The sequence below is a fragment of the Neolamprologus brichardi genome, chromosome 8, assembly GCF_056152115.1.
Source record: "Neolamprologus brichardi isolate AB-2024 chromosome 8, ASM5615211v1, whole genome shotgun sequence".
Classification (NCBI taxonomy): domain Eukaryota; kingdom Metazoa; phylum Chordata; class Actinopteri; order Cichliformes; family Cichlidae; genus Neolamprologus; species Neolamprologus brichardi.
Genome location: NC_142111.1, coordinates 20,266,264 through 20,281,119, shown reverse-complemented (window position 1 = coordinate 20,281,119; position 14,856 = coordinate 20,266,264). Strand labels below are relative to the sequence as shown.

General features: G+C 39.5%; 1 protein-coding gene across 2 annotated transcripts in view; it reads right to left on the bottom strand.

Annotated features, from left to right (window-relative positions):
• Nucleotides 1-14,856, bottom strand: part of sdk2b (sidekick cell adhesion molecule 2b) — a 277,570-nt gene that overhangs the window by 85,861 nt on the left and 176,853 nt on the right. The gene's annotated exons all lie outside the window — the stretch shown is intronic.

Sequence of the window (14,856 nt, the reverse complement as noted above, 5' to 3'; positions counted from 1 at the left end):
TTAATAAATGATGCAAAAATGGACCGCTTACTTGATGATCATTGTAAATATAGAACACATTAATTGGATGGTTGGATAATATAATTATCAAATTGACTGATAATCAGGCATTGAAATTAAACTGTCAAAATGATCTATAGCGCTGATATTTTGTTCCTCTATTCTGGCTCGACAAATCCACTGGAGGTAGACTGATAAGAGTGAAGGAATGGCGAGAAAAATAGGGGATGAAAGTCAAACAGTGGAAGCCTAAAGATGATTTACAGGCATTTCACTTAAAATTACAGACTTAGCTTAACTACTAAAGATTCTTCTTCATACTAAATGTATGTATGTTACAGTAGCTGATCATGGAGGAACATAATATAGTTTGCATTTGCATCTAGTTTTTTTTTTTTTGTTCCTATATTCACAGATACAAGTTGAGTGGAGCCCTTACAGTAAAATGCAGATGAACAGATGAACAGCGCTGCTAAAAACAAACTTCTGTCCACAAGATCAAGACTTCAGGCAGTGCAGTATAGCCTGAAATCCAGACTACAGACCAAAACTGCTGTGATACATGTAGAATCTGGATTAGCAATTTATTGTCCTTCACAAAAAAAACTACTTATTTTACTCATCATAAATAGATTTCCAGACCTTCAAGGTTTTTCTTTTCTTTTCAAGGTTCTTAATTTGTTTTAAACACGTAGATCACATCAAAATTCAAAATGAGAAATTTCACAAGTTTGAAACATCTAACTGTTCTTGGGGTAACTCTTCGTCCTTGTCCTCTGATTGCTGTATTTGGGATTCCTGTTCGCTCACTTACACTTGATTCCACACAAAAGAATATTATAGCCTTCACATCCCTATTAGCGAGACGTCTAATATTGTTGCTTTGGAAGTCTGTTAAGTATCCTACTATTACCCGGTGGCTTAAAGATGTCATGTTTTTCTTAAATCTTGAAAAAATTAAATATACATTGAGAGGTTGCACAGCCAAATTTTTTCACAAGTGGCAACCCATCATCTCTTATTTTGCTAGTCTAGAGGTATTGCCTGTTTAAATGTACTTCTGTTACTGTTATATTCCTCTAATATGTTTGATGGTTGTGTTGATCTGTGTGGGACTGAGGGGAGGGGGGGGGGGGGTGTCTTTGTTTTAGAATGCGTTTTTTTTTTCATATATATATATATAAGTTTATTTACTTAGGAAAATGAAGAAAGGTTGATTGTATTTCGGTAACTGCAAGTACTGTTGTTTTCTTTTTTCAATAAAAATAGTTTGAAACATCTGATACTGTTGTCTTTAAACTACCCGACACAACATTTAATTAATTTACAACTTAATTAATGATTACGTTCCAATTTTTATTAAGCACTTCACACAGCGTCCCAACAGGTTTGCATATCCTAAAAATATCAGAGTCAAATAAGCACCTTATTTATTTTACTGTATTTTAGCTGTAGGAGCTCGTGAATGCGCAGCCACGTGTATTCTCCAGGCAAGTTACGAAAGAGTCAGATGACTAATCATGTCATTCCAGAGAAATATAAAGCAGATTTAATTACTATGTTAAATTATGTTGAAGAACTTTCTGAAATACCTCGGTCGTCAAGAACCAAGGTGATAGACTGAGGCTGATACAAAGTTACATAACGAAGAACATCAAGAAAAATGATAAGGGAATGAATGGTAGCTGTTGGAAGTTCAAAAGTGCAAAAACACACTTCAGTGATTCAATAATGAATATTCATAAATTCTCGATGCATATTTATCAACAGCTTTTGGTTTGACTTCTCACTTGATAACCTGAGTATTGTGCTAAGGCTGACATGCATAAATATTTATAACACATATAAGAAGACATAGGAGACTCAGCGAGCTAACACACGGCATTTATCTGCTAAATTCGACTCACATCACCACTGAGCATTTTCAGGAGCGAGCCTTTTCCGTTCTGTTAAAATCTGATCGCTTAATCTAGTCAAACACGAAGAAAGCCACCATACAGCAGGGGCACAAAAAGTTCAGTCAAACCATAGACACAGCTAACAGGAAGTCACACTGTGAAGTCTTTGTCAGTGTAAAGACAGGATACACAATGAACAAAAAGAAAAATGAACACTTAGGTTAAGTGATATAAGACAAAAAATGAGTGAATGATCTATAAGCGATGAGGATGGCAGACAGAGGGCTTAGCAGATGCAAATGTAATGAGATAAAATGTAAAATAGACTCTAAGCTGCCTTTAGAGTTGGAGTGCCAGGGCCTCTCCAGTGTGGGTTAATGCTACGCCTGGCACTGGAGGAGATAGTTTGAGAATGAGGGTGATTGAGACATACAATAGTTATTTGAGATGGCCGAGACTAATCGTTCCCTCGCGATGCACGCTTTGCTTTTATCTTCGAGGGACAGATAAAAAGAGCATGAGGTGAGAGGAAGCAGTGGAGTGGGGAAAGAGACAAGAGGAAGCAATGCCGTGAAAAAGAGGGAAGAAGGGGGGTGGGGGGGCACATGCAAATGAAAGGCAAGCACTGTATCACGCAGAAACACATATCCATTCAAGCACAGGGCAGTGTGAGGCCAAAGAAAACACTGATCACTGATGATATCTCCAGTAGCTCCTCACATTAGGATGTCCGTAAGAGCTCATCAGTGTTATCTAACAGTACAATCAGCACATGCAGTGCCAAAGTACTCTAGGAGTATAATAACTTAGGCCCAGAAGTAATTAATATTTTTTTTGTTAACAATTAGTAATCAAAACATTGCATACAACATGACCCCATGTAAAAAAAATCAACAAATAAAAAAAAAAAGTTTTATGTTAATAAGAACTGAACCGGTGTTTTGGTGGGTCTCCAGGCTTAAATGTGGAGAGCAAATAAAGGTCGATTGTATTTCTCAATAAAACACACAAATGTCATCTATAATAAAAACAGTCCTGTCTTAAAAATGGATATCTTTCTCATATGAATATGAAACGTGTTTTAATTGTGCTTTCTGCATAATAATTACAACAAAAGTGAATAATGTAATAAGCAATACATGGCTCATATCTTTTTGAGTAGAAAGCAGGAATGCAGTCCTTCCCTACCGGTGACCCGTAGCATTACCAACAGATTGATGCACAATTAACCCATATGGGAATCTGTGCTTCCTGTGCACATGGCTGGTTATACATTCTTTATGCTGACAGCACTTTAGCAACATGGAGTAACTATAGCAACAATTTCCTGACACTTTAATACTGTAAACACTTACATGTGACAGGATTTAATGATGCTTTTTAAAAGAATAATCAATGCTTTTTCCTCAGAGGAAATGATTTTCACACAACTACAGGAAGTATAAATGTGCAGCATGTTGCTATCACTTTGCGAGACAAAGATGAGAACTGAAGTATCGAGATTTTAATGACATACCACCCACTTGAGATCTTGCTGTTACAGTTCATACTGTACACAGTTATTAGCGCAGATAAAAAGGCTTAGAAAACACATTGGATGCTCTGTCTCATGCCACCAGTAAGCTCTTATACACTTCCAATTAATGTGAACAGTGCTACAAATGAACTCGCAGACAGACTAGACCCAACTTAAGTTTCCACTATTCGACTGCATGCTTCCTGTAAAATACAAAGGATTACTGGGTGTTAGAGTCCCCCTCGTTTGCATACAGCAAAGTCCATGCCAGGAGATGCTCCCTGGGGCCATGCCAGCTCAAAGCACTGTGTGTGTGTGTGTGTATATAATTGTGTGTGCATGCAAAGGTGAAGGGTAGTGTGTCAAATGCAGACTCAAAACCGAGTCTGCAGCACAGTCAATTAAATCGGCTCTCTCATTAATGAAAACGTTGCCAGGTACAAATGCCTGCCCTGGGGTGAGAATTCATAATTTAGGAGAACTCATATTATTAAATTTTAAAAACAAGACCTATAGTCAGGAATATTTCTCCTATTTCACTCCATATACCTTTGGCTAGCTTAAAAAGGTCAAAACACCATTTTAAGTCTAAGTTTATTTATAAGGCACATAAAATAAAGGTGCTTTGTGGAGCAATGTGAAATACCGGACATGATTTAAACGGGCATAAATAAGTAAGTGAATTAATAAGACCATCGACCATCTGATTACATCAGAAAACAAGATTTTGTGAATTTATGCTGCACATGTAACATCTATTTTTTTAAAGAGCAGTCTGTAGGTGCTAATGCCACACGTATAAAACATCATTTAAAATACTTATACTTTACTTATACATAATGCATAACATGTATCAAAATATTCTGAAGATTGTAATTGCGACACAAACATATTCTTTCCGCACAAGTCTGCAACTTTTAAACTTTATCTGTTCACTGTTGCTTTCTGGCAATGTGATTTCTTTTTTCCAGATCACTGACGCACTCGCCTTCAGCATAATGTGTCCATGACCTCTATAGGCAGAGTTCCTTTTGGATCATTATTATTATTATTTCAAACGGCGGTGAAATACGCACTGAAATAAAGGTAAAGCAGGTGCCTGTGTCCGTTTTCAAGGAAAAATATCCCCGTGAAAGCACATCATTTGAATAGATGCAAGTGCGTGTCAATACAGCTCAGCGGCTTTACAGATGACATTTATTTTTTCAGATTTTTTTGTGGCCAGTGCAAAACAGAGCAGTGAATTTCCACAGATAACGAAGTACTTTCCAGCTCCCAGAAGGCTGTGGTGCTGCAGTGGCAGCCATGAGTAGCAACCTCCCTCCTAGCTCAATCCTCAGGGGCTCAACGTTGCCGGACACAGCATACATATTTCAGCTGCAGCCCGGGGGCCCCACACATGGAGACAAACTCATGCACTCACGCACAGGTGCTTGATTATAGCTTTTACAGTCCATTTTCATAAACCTACTGCTACACGTCGATTTATAATGTGGAACGAATGTGAGTTTGGAGGTGTCTAAGCGTTCGTATGTATCTGTCCACATGTGATTTGTTTGTTTCTAAATGATGTGTGCATGTGTAGGTGTGTGTGTGTTTTTGTGTGTGTGTGTGTGTTTTTGTGTGTGTGTGTGTGTCCCACCGTGTGTGCGTGCCATTCTTTCATGGCAGGTGTCAAAATGTGTTTGTGATGCTGATGAGGATGGAAGTTTGCTGGTGGTCTAACTGAGCTGCTAATGGTCCCGCTGGGTGTGAAAATCTGTTCTACTGTCTAATTTTATTTAGCACACTGCTCTGGCCCTCTTGCTCAGTGTGTGTGTGTGTGTGTGTGTGTCCGTGTGCGCTCTGGAAGGGAAATGATCCAGATTGTGCCAGTGAATGTATGTCTGTACGAAACTGTATATTTTGAATGTGTGTGTGTCTGTGCGTGTATGTGCGTGCGTGAGAGACACAGAGAGAGAACGAAAGGAAGATTTGGCAGGCGTGTGCGGTTGTGCTGACTGATATTTTGCTCATCCCTGAGAGACACTCAAATCCAGTCCAGCTGCTGGTTTCCACTAGCCTGTGTCCACACAGTTACACATACTGTACACAAATTCACGATACAAAGCCAGTGAGCAGCTCACTGTTCTGTTCATATGCACACACATAGCATGTCCATACTACATAAAGGAGACACATCTTGCTTTAGCACAAAGCTTCACTATTTTATTGTTGGCTCCCTTTTTGTTTCATTCATGGTTCAGTGACACCTCCTCCTCTTTGCCTGTACAACTGCATTTCCCAGGAGACCACCCTGCCAGCCAATAATCTCAACTCTTGCTGGTCTGCTCTACGCTCATGATTTTAGTTCAACTGGAAGCCCTCCACCACTGCAAAAGACCCCTGCGCTGTCCAGGAGACCGACTCTCAGTGGACAAGAGAAGACGCCCGGTTCCAATCAGAAGCGATTCTTTTTTTTTACCCTTTTTTTTTATTGTAGTTTTAAATATTCTTCTTTGTAGATGTCCGCATGCTATTTACATCCAGCACTCTTCAGATTTGATGTTATTATGTTTATGTCATTTCCATTTACATACATAGTGGTATGAAGGCGCTATGTAAGACGCTACAAGACAGCACATTAATTCTAATTTATATCATTTTTTTTCCTTCCACGTGTTTTCGGTGAGATATCTTCGCTTTCTCAGCGAATGGAGAGAAAAAAAAGCTGCAACATTATGATGTGCTGCAAGTACCTCTCACTTTGTTTCAAATGGCTGACAATCTGCAAAGGCAGGAAAACACTGGTGTGGGATATTGAAAACAATAACACAATACATTGCCGTGAAAAGCCAAAGAGCTCTTTTTTTTTTAAGCACGTGAATATTTAAAAAGTGTGAAAACTAGCATCACTCACTGTTCTTTTCTCAGTTCTCACACCACCCAATATGGTGAAGGGATAGCAATAAATCACAGCAACTAAAATATCAAAAATGTCTACTTCTTTAAACGGCCTCAGCAAAGAGAGGTGGCATTCATAAATCTATGAGTTAACCTTTAGCGACGACAAGCTAAGCCGTCAGCTTGTATGCTTACTTTTATCACTTAACCCGCAGCAATCCTTCACAAGTGTCAATAATGACTTGCAAATCTAGACTAAGCAGGTAACGCTAAGAAACAGAGCTGCATAAATTAAAAAAAAAAAAAACAGATTATGTACAAGAAATGAAAGGAAAATGTGATTGGTTGTGCGCCAATAAATGCCACTCTATTGCATGTCACCATTGTGTAATTTCCTGTTTCTACAAAAATAAAAAAAATGTATGTATGTGTATTGGTGTGCCTGTATGTGCTTACTTAGGAACAAGCTGGTTTAATTTCCCAATAGATCTAGAAAGAAAAATCTCCTTAGTGGTGGTGTGCGGGGCACAGTGCACTGAGCATATTAAGCTATGATGTTTATGGAGCCAAATCAATTGCTGTATTATGGGACACAATAAAGCTGAAAAGCATCTCATGCGTCAGTATCATATGGCTGCATGAAACATCTTAAATGACCTTGCATGCTCCAAACTGAAGTACTGTACAGTAAGACTTCCTGTTGATTTATACGTCAGTGAAGACTTCTTTATATCAGGTAAAGAATTAGGTCGTTCTAAAATATTAAGAGGGAAGATAAAAAAAACGCTCACCACTTGAGCTGTATGATGAAAAAGTGCAGTCAGGGGAAATAATGAACACACACTGTTGATATACACAGAACTCTATACGAGACGGGATGCATCAGCAACCTGAGTAAACCATGGCTTAAGGATGGGATGTATCTGCAGTCCACCCCTGGCCTGCTGAAAAATTAACGCTGTGGAACAATGTTCTTTACTACTTAATAATGTATGGATGGGTTGCAGCAGGGAAAGGCTAGACAAAGGGAGAAAAGAGAGGACCATACTCCTATCGCTCACTTCCTCTGCATGCTACAGCCGCTATGAAGTAAGTGAACGTGGAAGCAAGCTCGCGCGCGCACACCAAAACGTTGCCAAACTACAACTTGAACTTAAACCTAACATGCGTGCGTTGTTGTTAACGAGCCAAATTTATAGTTCAGTGTGTGAATGAACTGCGATGACGACAAGCCATCCACAAAATAACACATTTCACACTGGTCTTGGCCGCCATCGTAACATTTCAGCCTGCCAAATCTTGTGGAATGAATTTATTTTTATCTGAACAGACTATTAACTGTGAGTAATCTGCACAAATAAATTCCACTAAATATTACTCAGTGTAGAAAAGATATTTTCTCTCAACCTTAAACAGAATTTTCAGGTGTTAAAATGTTAAAATAAGTATGAAAAAAGTGGGGAAGTTGTCTTTTTTATGACTTTTGGGCACATAAATCGGTACCACAATTGATGCGGTTTAAAAACAGCTATTGCAAAGGTGCACTGGTCCACTGTTAAAGGAGTTTACTGACAACAAGACAACATACGGCTTCTGAAATAAAGTGAAAATGATAACAGGTAAATATGAGACGTGTAGGCAGACCCTTATTTGTTATTTTTTCTTTGACCAATGGGTTCCAACACCATGTGATCATGCTTTGGAAAGACCAGAGATAAACCTGGTCTCAATGTTCAACTGGCATCAGTTGAAAAACACCCAAGTAGCATTGTTTTAACTTTTAAAACCTGTAATGAATACGGTCAAAAAAAAAAAAGTTACAAATTTGACCTTTAAGCCTTTTAAAATCTTCTTAAGATGAGTGGGCACAGCGTGCTGGATTCATTTGATAAAATACTTATTTCAAAAGAGAAATTTGGGGGGATAATTGTCTAAATTGCCACTTTGTGAAGATGATTAGCGCAGGTCAATACGGAGAGCATTTGATAGCTGAGGTAGTTTGAAGGAGAGGCCATTATCCAGCTTCTCGCCCAATTCAACACTTGTTCACTTTGGAGTGTGGCAGGAAACAATTCCACTTCATGGCCTTGTTAGAAGGCTTTTAATGCACTACAATTGGCTTTTTACTCAGCCTCTGTTATTGCCACACAGTAGTTATTTGTTGGAAGGATAAAAAAAAAGAAGATGCCTAAATAAATGTCATGTTAACACGGGTTTCTCTATGATAATCTTTTTATTTATTTTTATTTTTTTTATTATTCATTTCTCCTTTTTGATCTTTTAGATTCGCATCTTTCATATAAAAAGATGCACAATGCAGACTGCTTGTTTTTCTGCATATTTCTACTCTTGCCTGCTGATTTTTTTTGGTACAAAGATGCACATCTGTGTGATTTAATGCAAGCAGCAGGCAAATACTCACTGGTGACTTTTTCCCCTCAGTACATACAATGTGAGGCATGCCACTGGGCTCTTGACACAAGCAGAGCTGCATGCACACACACATCGCCCACCTCATCCATCTCATCCCCGTCTCTGTTGGCAACTTCGCACTCATCCTCTGATGCTCACACTGAGACAAAGGCATATACATATAAACAAGGAGACCACCCTCTGTCCTCTCCCGACACAAGCAAACATACATGCACAAACATTCACGCCGTGAGTCGCTACTCCACCTTAATAAGCATCATGATCATTGCTCTGTCCTCTTTGGACTCACCTAACGAAGGGCAAGTCTATATAAAGCCAACTGAATAGATGGCGCTGGTTTCATTTCTCAGCAAGCCAATTAGCTCTTCTTACCTTATACTATACATTCTTCTTTGACCTCATGCTATGTTTTCCCAAAGTAAGGATGGTTAGCTTGGTCGCTGTTTTCCTTTCGTCTTGCTGATTGTACCGGCTACAAATGCAAGTGTTCGGTGAACCAAAACAGCAAGAAGGCACACATGTGGATTAGTTTAACAGGAGAACACATCAAGCCAGGTTTAGCTTTTCTTTATTTTTTTCCACGATTTTTCTCGTTTAAACATTTCCTCCTTTTTGCTTATTAGTAGTGGGGTCTTTACTTTTTGTCAAGGGTACGTCTTCAAATCACAGCACAAAAGGCTGGCTAAGGTCGTTCATGCTCCTGCAGGGGTCAATGTTTGTTCTTTTTGTGTTGGGCTCTTTGTACCACGGCCTATATGGGCACCAAATGGAAGCTCACTGTGGCTATTCAGAGAAACCGTAATCTTTCCTTAATGAGTTTTGAGTATTATTTGTGATCAAGCCACACTATATTATGCCAGTACAGCCAGGTCAGAGGAAAGAATGAGGGAAAGTGGATAAAGCATAAAAGAGGAGGATGAAAAGATGAAAGTGGGTTGGAGCAGCGCTGATTATAAGGCTGGAGGTACAAAAACATCCCCTAAAGTGTATAATAAAGTCCAAGGATTAGGTTATGGGGGAAAACAAGGGTTTTATTTACATCAGTGCACACAGAACCTCTTAAGCCAGAAGCCTTGGGTGAGTATTAGGACTTGATATTTTATTGCAAAGGGGGCTGCAGGCAGTGGGCACTGAGGCTTCTATATATTGTGCAGAATGAGTTTACTGTCAAATTATGTCCTACAGACTTCTAGATTTTGCAAACAAGGACCAAAGAGAAAAATGTTGCTTCAAATATTGTTCTGTTTTTTTTTGTTGTTGTTTTTTTTTTGTCATTTTAATATGGTTCTTGTAAATGTGATGAAACTGGTAATAGAAGAGAAGTAGAAGAGTGTGAGAAAACAAAGTAACCAGAAACAATGGAAGACAATAACAGTTATTTTTGTTATTATTAAACACGTGTGTGAGTGCTGTCTTAACACAGAATATGCAATGAGTCTCACATTAAATATGAAGCTCACACCTTTCAAAGTTGTCAAACTTTTAAGTCTTGAGGAGTGCAGATGAAAAAAAGCAGAGCACGAAAGCCTCAGCTGACAATTTAAAACTCACATACTGCTCATTTTCTACAGATTCGGAGCAGTGTGGACCAAGAATCCCTGCAATTAAAAAGTCTCTCATTTTGAAGAATAATTACAATCGTATTTACGGTATCTTTTAGGACATACACCACTTGTTTATGGACAAAAAAAACCCACCCAAAAAATGAAAAAAAAAAACCCCTGAAAAATATAGAAATTTTAAAAATTACACAATCTGAGAGAGAAATGCACAAGAAAAAGAAAATGGATGGTTGAGACGGTGCAGAAGGAAGCGTGCTGATTCATCAGACATCAAATGTCTGCAAGCTGCCACGGGCATGGCAGTGTGCCATAGATACCAAAAAACTCCACCCATGCTGAAAAACTATACTACAAAACTTGTTTGGTTCAAGTGGAGAAACAATAAAGCAGTTTAAAAAAAAAAAAATGCTCAGAAGTCGTAGAGATAAAGAGGCAGCCACGAGAACCCAGCAGGGTGCCAGAATCAGATCCAGTTCCTGAGGGAGAAGGAGGTGGCTGGTACCACCAGCAAGATGCCAGCATCAAAACCTCCGATACGAGGGGCAAACTGTAGGCGGACTTGGAGAGGAGGCTTTGTTATACAAGGGAGATTTGCAACTTGATTCTGTGACCAGACTGTGGGCTCCAGCAATAAAAGCGCTGCAGCTGACTCAAGGAGATTGAGAAGAAAATGACTAAATATGCAGAACTCATCCCTGTTCTCTGCCTAACTACCAGGAAACGCAATAGAGAAGTATCACCAACCAATTGCCACAGCTGACAAATCAGCCACTGACTGTTCAGGTAGAGGTGCTGCAAATCTTAAGGTTGGCAGGAGGAAGTCAGAGCTTAAAATAAGGTCTGGTGATGCTACAAAAAAGAAAAATACATCAGAGAAGCTGCTGGTAAGTGGGATGCATGGGGTGCACGGGAAGTTTCCATGAAGAAGCATACTTCAGTCTTTTCGATTTTTCTGAGACAAGTGGCATTGTGTAACAGTCGTGTGAACGCTTGCAAGCTATAACAAGAATACATGACAAAAGAATAAAATGATTGGCTACGATGACGTAGCGTGATGTATCCAAAGCTGTGTGCTGCTGACATTTAGAAAGCCTAGAAGAGGTTAAGCGATAACTGATAATGTGCTTTCATTCATTATTCGGAGGAGTCAAAAGTTTAGTCTGAAGTTTAACTACAAAAACTTTCTTCCCATGTTCAGGTAGAAAGCATTTTAAAGTCAATGTAAAATAATATTTATTATTGGATTCTCTATTTTTCACTCTTCTTTCAGTGGTTGGAGGTTGAAGTAGAGCATCTTTTTCAATACAGATGTGCTAGGGAGTGTTTAGAGTAAACAAACCTCTTTAAAAACTGAAAGAGGAAAATGTCAAAAGGGCACAGGGAAAGCTTAGAAAGCTTTTTATATATATATGTATGTTGTGAACAGGGAAGAATGAACAGGATTGAAAGATGTTGAAAATCTACCCGAACAGAATTTCTGCAAGCGTATTCTTGTTAATAAATATATTTACAGATCACTTTATTAGGTACACCAAATATCTAATCAGTCAATTACATACTAGCAACTTATTTAGGCACGTAGTCATGCTCAAGATGACCTGGTTAAGTTCAAAGTGAGCAATAGAATAGGGAGGAAAGGTCATTTAGGTCACCTTGAATGATGCCAGAATGGCTTGCATGAGTATTTCAGAAACTGCTGAACTACTGGGATTTTGCCACATAACTGCTACTGAGGTTTATGGAGAACAGACAAAATATACAGTAAGCAGCTGTTCTCTGGGCAAAAATGCCTTGTTCGTGCCAGAAGTCAGAGGAGAATGGCCAGACTGTTATGAGCAGACCAAAAAATAAAATAAAAGATGTTGACTGTCTGCTTCCAGCGGGATAATGTGCCACGATGAAAAATTGAAATTGCGTCAAACTGTTTTGTTTTTATTTTACATGAAAAAAGAATCCTAACATAAATAGCCCCTGATAGCTAACTAATTCAGTCACAATCTTTGTAGCCTCACACTGACTATGTCAAATCTGTAGGTAGCGATTACAGGTGGCGTCTCGGGGAAGTGGCAGCTTTTCTCCCTCCAGTTTACCAAATGAGTTCGTCTTCCTCCCTTTACTCCAGCCTCCTACTCTGGTGACAACCATACCATTACTGCACCGGGTGACTGACAGCTTCCTCAAATGGAAGTGTATTGGCTGCGCTGTGACTGACAGATATACCTCCCACCCCCGTAACCATGTCTCCCATTGTTTGATGAGTATGTGTCCAGAAGTGGGCACTCAAAACACACACTCAGCCCCTCCACTGCTCTTAGTGAGCCACTCTGGTCTCTCACTTTATAGGGGTAAAAAAAAATCCATTCGATTTATGTAAGGTGCTCTCAGGCATACGGTGCCCGTTTTCAATCACACTGCATAATCTCCCAACAATCCCGAGGAAACTTGATACATACTGGACCTACCAATATGGTGATTTGGCGACAACATCTGTAATATAGCTTGAATGAAATCACGGTTTTAGTTTATTAGTTTATTTTTCTTTAGTCCCTGATAGATTTTTTGCACTGTCCAGAAAAAAATGAAAAACAAACAACCGAGAAAAAACTATAAGTCAGAATTCTAATCTTTCATAATCCTATAATACAATACAGCTTTGAAGATTAATGCTGATCAAACAAACGAAAAAAAGAAAAAACCCATCTCTAACGCGAGGCACGCGTCTGTATTTACTGTGCAGTTTGAAGCTGTTAGCTTCGGAAAATTTGTTTTACACTTTGCTCTGTAGCAGTGCAACTAAATCGTAGTAAAAGCCTTCAGTTTATATCACGGTTTTAAAATTTCCATTCGGATAACATGCACATCGACACGCGACCAGAAAAGGAAGTAAGCCACAACTGCATTCTGATTTCATTTCATCTAAAAGCTTTCTAGCAGATATGCCGCAGTAAAATTAAAGACTGCTGTAGGAGGTTATAGCTCATAGATTTTACTTGTCAAAATCCTCACTTACCAAAGCTCCATAACACAGACACCACTGGAACCATTCATTCTTTGCGATTTCAGCAGTCACAGCAGTGATGAATAGGTAGCGCACAGCATGCTGCATTCAGACAGGTTCCCCAAACCTTGCTGCCTAATGACACTGCAAAGAGGGCCAAGGTTGGAACATCCGTCATCCATCATCATCATCATCATCATCCTACGCTCATCGCTGTCTATGGGAAGATCACATCTCCATCATGCATTGCGGGGCTTCACGTGTCCTTTACACATCCCTAACTCAATCTGTCTCGCTCTATCTCTCTTTTTTGTTTTTGAGTCTGTGACCTCTTTCAGTTTCTTCATTCAGTCCCTTCACTTGTTTGCTTTTCTGTCCTTTTTTTGGTGCACAACTGATTTTTTTAAACATCTTCACTGAATAGTATGACTTATCACTTTCACTCGTGTTTCACTTTTAAAATAACCGTCAGCTATTTTGGGTCCAATCCTCACACTTCTTACTGTTAACTCAGAAAAAAAAAAAACGTTGTCTCAATAGCCATCAACTTAAAGTGAGCATCCACTTCCCATTAAGGCTTTTAGAGGCACTTTGTGGAATGTTTGCACAGTACAACTATACTTTTTCCTCCTTCATTTCCTCAAATTTCATTCCCTTTTTTATAAATCTTGCATAGACTTTTGTTTGGGAAAAGATTTCTTGCACTCATCAGCAGTCATTGGACTTTGGTTATTGGAAGGCAGTGGGTGTGACCTGTCATTACAGAATAGCAACAGAAAGGAAGAGAGAGAGAGAGTGAGGGAAAATGCAGAAGCGTAGTTTAATTGTGCTGCCTCGCTCTCTTGTCACCGCTGAAGGTCAGAGCCATCACTTACTACGCTGCCAGCAGCATCACTATGACAGGCGCAGCACCTGCGATTGACATCCCATCAGCTGGTGTTTTACATGTGCGAACTCAGTTGAACACGGACGCTCCGCAAAAGCATATTTGAACGCTCAAACGCTATCAGCGAAGTGCCCTCCCTACGCTTGCGCGCGCTCCCTTGCTTCCCTCACCTCGCCGCACACAAAGACACCCTGCCTATCCCGCCTCACTGACGTGTATCAGATGGCTGTGCGTTCAGTGTCACCATTTCGTCACGCAGCCCTGACAAGACGAACTCCGTTCCTCTTCCACCTTTGCAGACGGATGATTAGGTGCAGACCAACGTGCATTCAGAATTGCATCACAGCAGAACATCCTTGTCTGGCTGCCATGAAGAATAATGTCTCCTTTTAGGAGTTTTTGTGAAAGTGTTCTTTGTGTAGCCATCCTGCAGCTGCCCTATTTGTATTCATTATAATGTGCGGATGAACTATCAGTGACACAGCATTATGTCATTACAACTGTAGCTTCAGAAAAAAGGCGTTTTTCCTTTCTTTTGTTGTTGTTGTGCGGTGAGAGAAAGATGAATACAAAGTGGGTGCTTGAAGGAACACTGAAGTGCCAGGAGAATATCCGAGTCCTTGAGTCAAACAGCAGCTGAAGTTGGAGTACTGGCAGTGTATAACTGTGTTTAAACCTCT